This window comes from Apis dorsata, unplaced genomic scaffold (genome assembly GCF_000469605.1).
Source record: "Apis dorsata unplaced genomic scaffold, Apis dorsata 1.3 scaffold_99, whole genome shotgun sequence".
Lineage (NCBI taxonomy): Eukaryota > Metazoa > Arthropoda > Insecta > Hymenoptera > Apidae > Apis > Apis dorsata.
In genome coordinates this window covers 355,074-361,917 of record NW_006263397.1, presented here as the reverse complement: position 1 = coordinate 361,917, position 6,844 = coordinate 355,074, and positions in this window count along the sequence as shown.

Here is a 6,844-nt window from a genome sequence, read left to right as displayed (position 1 = left end):
CCCGCCTCGCATCACACGCGTCGAGCCACGCGATCACCGGGACCAGCGATCCGGAAGGTTTCGCGCGACGGTGGCCAACGAGCCGGCCACTCTTAACGAACACCTGATCCACGGTGATTGAACATCTCTTCCTCTTCTTCTGCGGCTCTTCTTCGTCCTTTCGTGATCCCGTGATGCGTGCAATTTCGTTCAACAATTTTGCTCGATTCGAGGATTCGAATCGAGCCGTGACTCGGTGAGGATTTTGAGGAGATCGGATTGGAGGAATCGCGAGCGAGTTTTCAGGGAGAGAGATTATTGATGAAAATCGTGGAGAAGTAAGTAATCGCGTATGATTGTCCGACTGATCGATCGTCAACGATTTTGTTTTCCTGTGGAAGAAATTTCTGTGCGACGGGTATGACGGACTCCGATTGTGAACGGTGCGACGGGCCCCGCGAACGGTGAAGTGTTTTGAACGCCTGTGTTCAGTGAAATATTCAGAGACTTCGACGCGCGGTTAGGAAGGTTGCCGAGGAATACACGGGCGGAACGCGAGATCACGACGACGAAGCGATTCGAATTCGGGTGAGTTTCCTTTCTTTTCTTTCCCCTTTATTAATTATTTCCTTTATTGAGAGAGACTTAAATACTGGCTTGAGGCTTATTAAAAACGGAATTTTTTTCTTTTTGCCAATAGTTGAAGATCGGTATATCGAATAATCTTTCCAAAAATCTTCGATCGAGAGAACAAAATTAGTATACAAGATTTGGAAAATGTTACGGTGTATTAATCTATTATCATTAATTTAAAGCTAAAGGGAAATATTATAAAAAAAGCGTCTTAATAAAGATTAAGATTCGAAGATCGGTATCGAATAATCTTTCCAAAAATCTTCGATCGAGCGAGCGAACAAAATTAGTATACAAGATTTGGAAAATATTATGGTTTATTAATCTATTATCATGATGCGTACTATAAATTGGAAAAAAATAAATATTGAAAAGGAAATATTATAAAAAAAGTGTCGTAATAAAGATTAAGATTCGAAGATCGGTAATATTTTCAAAAATCTTCGATCGAGTGAGAGAACAAAATTAGTATACAAGATTTGGAAAGTGTTATGGTGTATTGATCTATTATCATGATTTGATGCCTACTATAAATTGGAAAAAAAATAAATATTGAAAAGGAAATATTATAAAAAAAGCGTCGTAATAAAGATTAAGATTCGAAGATCGGTAATATTTTCAAAAATCTTCGATCGAGTGAGAGAACAAAATTAGTATACAAGATTTGGAAAGTGTTATGGTATATTGATCTATTATCATGATTTGATGCCTACTATAAATTGGAAAAAAATAAATATTGAAAAGGAAATATTATAAAAAAAGTATTGTAATTAAGATTGAGATTCGAAGAAAAGCGATATATTCGTGTATAAGAGACAGATGGAATGGGGCAATGGCAGTCACATGCACGCAATTGACACGCGTAAATCCGCGCACGCAGCCCGGTATGTGTTTACATTCGCCAATTATAGGCAACTGTTCGCCTACGTAATAATGATAGATCTGGTCGTTGCGGTTAATGACTGACGAATAGGAACGGGAATGATTTTCGAAAGATGGGGGGATGTTTTACGATTTATTCGAAGGAATTTGTAATAACTCGTATCTCGACGAAAATTCGTCGAAAATTTTATGACGAAAGTTAAGTTGCAAAAGTGGTTGAAATTAATTTTCAAAGAGTTTTCATCATTCGTAATAATAATAATACAACAGGAACTGTTCCCTCCAAGGCAATAATTAATTCAAGGATACAGATCCTTGGTTCAAAAACTCGAGGTCCGAGGTTTGTTAAGAATCTTTTTTTTTTTTTTTTTTTTTTTTTTTTTGAAATAGAAATTGAAATTAATTTTCAAAGAGTTTTCATCATTCGTGATAATAATAATACAACAGGAACTGTTCCCTCCACGGCAATAATTAATTCAAGGATACAGATCCTTGGCTCAAAAACTCGAGGTCCGAGGTTTTTTAAAAATCTTTTTTTTTTTTTTTTTTTTTTTTTTTTCGCTTAATCTTGAAACGTGGAATGGGTGTATAAATTTTCACGCGTCACCACTGAATCACCCGGAGCGAGCTTATCTCTCAACAGTGGAATATTCAGTGAGGAAATAAGTTTCGAGAATGGCTTCACGTTGGCCACGTTTTTTTTTGAGCGTATCATGGTAGAAATTTTGTGATCGAGGATCGTAATAAACGCTCGGCGATCCCGTTTCGCGAGATGCAGATTGCACAAAGAGTTTTATTACCTGTTGGATAAGTGAAACATACGCTCGTAATCCAAATTATCGGATGTTTCATCTTTTTGCGAGCAAATTTTTAAAAGATTCTTCTTTACTGGAATCATGTTCTTTTTTTTTTAATCAATTTCTTCCAGAAAATAAATAGATAATATCGATTTCACTTCATATTGCAATTAATTAAATAATCAACGAGTTAAGATAAGCGAAAAATTTAGATTTCTAATGGATATTGAAACGAAATCTTCCATTTCAAGGCGTTCTTCAACATTATTGTTTTCTGATAAAATTATATGAAACAAAATCAAATCAACGATTTTTTCCTTTGACGATAGCAGGATCTGCAATAATTAATACATCTCTGCATACACTTTTATATATTATAAAATTAATTTTCAAAACTGTATCGTATATAACCTATACTTCAAATTGCTCTGCATTTTATTAATTATTCATATATAATTCGTTTCTTCGACTCTAAACTAATAAAATTCACATTAAACTCTATGATATAAAATCAACAATTATATAGCGTATTTAATTCTTATATACGTATACTATATACCGTTAAAATGTTATATTTTCAATTATATCTCATCTATTAACTGTTCAAGAATATATCATAAATATCGTTCCTTCATCTTTAATTCATCCTTGCTTGACACACTTCAATAAGATTCAAATTCGATCACATCATTATCAAAATCGATCAAAAGTATATTGAATCAACGTCGATATCCTCCAATATTTTCTACAATCCTCTTGAGATTATTATCTCGAAAATTCGAACACGATCTATCTACCATATATATAGATAACGATCTTTAGACGAGGTGGTCGGTTTCCTCAAGCCGATATCCCAATTATCCTCGAGAAATTCGTTTCTAATCGCGGGCGAGGGGCATCTGCCCTTTTTCCACCCTTGCGCTTTCCAAGACAACTGCCATCTTGGGGTCGAGGCAGTTGTTGCGTCAGGTGGCGGTCGTTAAAGAAGTTGAGGGAACAAGGGTTGATAGGGTTCCTTCCTAGGTGCCCCGTTGCTTCCGTTAAAATTGATAACAGACATTATGGGAAACGATTAAAGTGATTAGTTCGCTACGGGGGATGATCGATGGATGGATCCTTCGTTGCGTGGAAACTGTCCAACACATCACGTAGGAATTTTTTTTCCATATTTCTTCCGAATTTTTATGAATTTTTGTATGAAATTAACAGCAGGTTGTGTAAATAAAAGTATAATTTTATATATATGTTTTTTAATTATATATCATTTAAAGAAGATGAAGTTAATTTGTAAATAATTGAAAAATATTCATATTAGAGTTTAACGTTTGATATATATAATTTATCATATGAAATATTTCAGACATCTTCATCAAAAGAATACACGTGGATAACGTTTGAATCTGAGTACAAAGTTTATAGATTGAATTTATTCATCTTCAGATAAATAAAATTATATATAATGCAATAACGATTTCATTATAATTGAACGTATAATTGAAACATCTTCATCAAACGATGTATAACGTTTGAATCTGTGTATAAAGTTTGCAGATTGAATTCACCGATTATTCACGATCTTGAGATAAATATACAAGAGTAAGTTCAAACAAAAAGATTTTATTTAAACATCTTCATCGAAGGATATGGGTTTGTAGATTGAATTGCCCGATTACTCACGACTCTTTATGAAATTTATCCAGCTTCTCTCTTCGAAACTGTTGCAACGATCTTATCGAACGTTGGTTTATCTCGGGATTAATACGTTTCTCGTTATTTTGGAATTTTTCGTTATGGAATCATATTATAATATTCGTCTGGTTGTCCATTTTTTCGTGATCTTTTATCTTTTACTAGTTTCTTTTCCTTTCTTTTCTTCTTAATCTAATCAGTTATAATAACAACGAATAAATATTTTGATCTTGTCAAAATGAAAAATATGTTTGAAAACCAAAGATATTTGTTCGTATCGTGAATTTCGAAGAATCGTGATTGCATTTTATTTTCAATTGTTATAATTTAATTTTATACTTGTTTTATTTTTCTTTACTTTGTAAGATGAAAAAATCAAAGAAACACGTTCCATCTTTTTCTTTTTCCTACACTTTATAAATGAAAAATTTCGGGTCGTAAACCATTTCGAATCATTAATTATTTGAAAGAATAAAAGAAAACAAGCTTGCCAAAAGAAACCTAAATATCTTTAAAGTTCTTATCTTTTTACCATTCTTTTCGTTTTCGGAATGTACAAGTCGAAGAATATATAAACCATCGTTCACTCAATGGAAAGTCTCAATAGAAACTTGACGAAAAAGCGAAAAAAATCCCACAGCTTTTTGCTTTCACCCTTCCCTTACTTTACGAGAGAAAAATCGAAACGATACGTCACAGAATATCAAACGGTCAACATTTTCAATAACGAATCGAGACTGAGAGAGAGAAAAAGAAGAAGCCCTCTCCCCCCCAAAAGTGGACACCACAGCTTTTTATCGCCACTTTCATCCTTTTCCATCCCTTTTCCACAAGTAAGTGAAAAATCGAAACTTGGAAATTTTCGGATTATTCCGTTTGTCTCGGTCGGATTGAAACGCTCGTATAATAAATAATGGCCGTCAGCACGGCGATGCGCGGCAAATGCCCGATGGAAACTCGAACCAATCACAAACAGGCAAACGTTCGCCTCGGCTCGAAGACCATTATCCCAGCTGGACATCCGAGTATAATTTTTGTACTGTCATTTCGCATCCAACTATACAATTCCTCTCGTTCCACGGCCGCGACACCTCGCAATCCGTCAAACTGCCCTCGTAATCGATCGATCGATCGATCGACCGATGGGTCGCACCTGTTTATCCTCCCGATCGTGTAATTAGATTTCGCAACGATCTTCTCTCCCCTCCTTCCCATCCACAAGCAAACGAATATAGATTAGGAAGAAGAGGAAAGGGGAAGAGAGAGGATTAGAAAAAGTGCCAAGTAAGTTCGATCTTCAACTTTCTATCTGTACGAGGAGTAAGTTGATAAGAAGGAGATTCTTCGAAAGATGTTCCCTCGGTTATTAATGATACACGTGGCTGATGTATTCTCTTCGTCGTAGGGCTGCTTGGTACCGTTTTTTTCACTGAATGAATAAATAAATAACAAGTTTCAAGAGTAGTTTCGGAAATAAAACTATATATATAAGGATAGAGATTATATCTCGAGGAAAGGATGCTTTATAATTCGAGAAGTAAGAAAACTTTCGTTTCTAATTTATCAACGAAGAAACCGCTAATCGATCGCTACTTATTTAAGCAAATTCCCCAGGAAGACACGAAGCTTAATAAATAAAATTCGTCGAATCAAGGATAATCAATTAATTTTTCGATGGACACTCCAGATATCGTCCTTTTAATGGCTCTCTCGACGCGATCGTTATTAGAAAATTTACGCGCGATTTCTTCTCTCTCTTTCTCTCTCTCGAATCTCTTCCTGAAATCCTCGCAGACGAGAAATTACGTTGGAACGTGGTATTACGCTATTACGTGTCATGCAGGCCGAAGGAGGAGGAATGCGACGCGATGACGCCTCCTCGACCGTCTCGAAAACTTGGCCCGATCCGATCCAGCTCTAATCAGCCTCGCAGGCTCATTCATCGGTCACAAAGATTGATATTACACGATACCCGCGTGGTGCGACGACGCCATCGCTCTCGATTTCCCTCTCGTTCCCGATAAAGGCTGGGAGCGAGATCGAAGATTGCAGCTCGCTTCGGGGATAACAGAGATTGCTCGATTTAATACGATCGTGGATCGAGTTTATGGGCATCCTCTCCCTTCCCCTTATCCGCGTTTAAATTGTTTCGATCCATTTGGAAATCTTCTGGAAAGGATACACTTCTCACATCGCAGGCATATATTATCGAGCTGCTAATCGTCATAATAGGCCACGATAAGCAAGGAACGACGGCCGTGTCAAGGATGCTGCGCGGGTGCCTCTTTCATCTTATTTCCGTTTATCAGCCGGCCAGGCCAGGCAAGGCCAGTTATCCGCCCGGTTAATTGCGCGCGCGGTTAACTGTATAACCGCTGCTTCCCCCCCATGTGGCGGCGCACACCCGGACTCTACCGGGCCGAGAGCGTCCCCACAGGTAGCTCGAATCTATTTATAGTTGCCGCTGCACGATCCTCGATCTTTCCTCCTGGATCAGAGGAGGTTTTCCTCGAACTCCTCCCAGTTCGAGGCCCTTTCAGTTCGAGCTCTTTGCTTCTTTGAATTGTGGATCCAAATTATGGATTCATTGGAGATGGATTTAATTAATTAATTAATATTCTATCCCACGTGTACATCTTTCGATATAATATTATTTACGAATCGTGTATCTCTCGAGACGAAACGAAATCGGTGAAACGTCACCTCTCTACGCATACCTAGATATAACGTAACGTGTCACGAAAATTCCGCTTTACCTCGAGGCGGATTTTCAATTAATTAATCGCGCGATAAAACGGTTCGTCCGCGTCGAGCTCCGTATCGTAATCGCGAAAAAATCGTGGCCAGGGGGAAAGTGAATAACC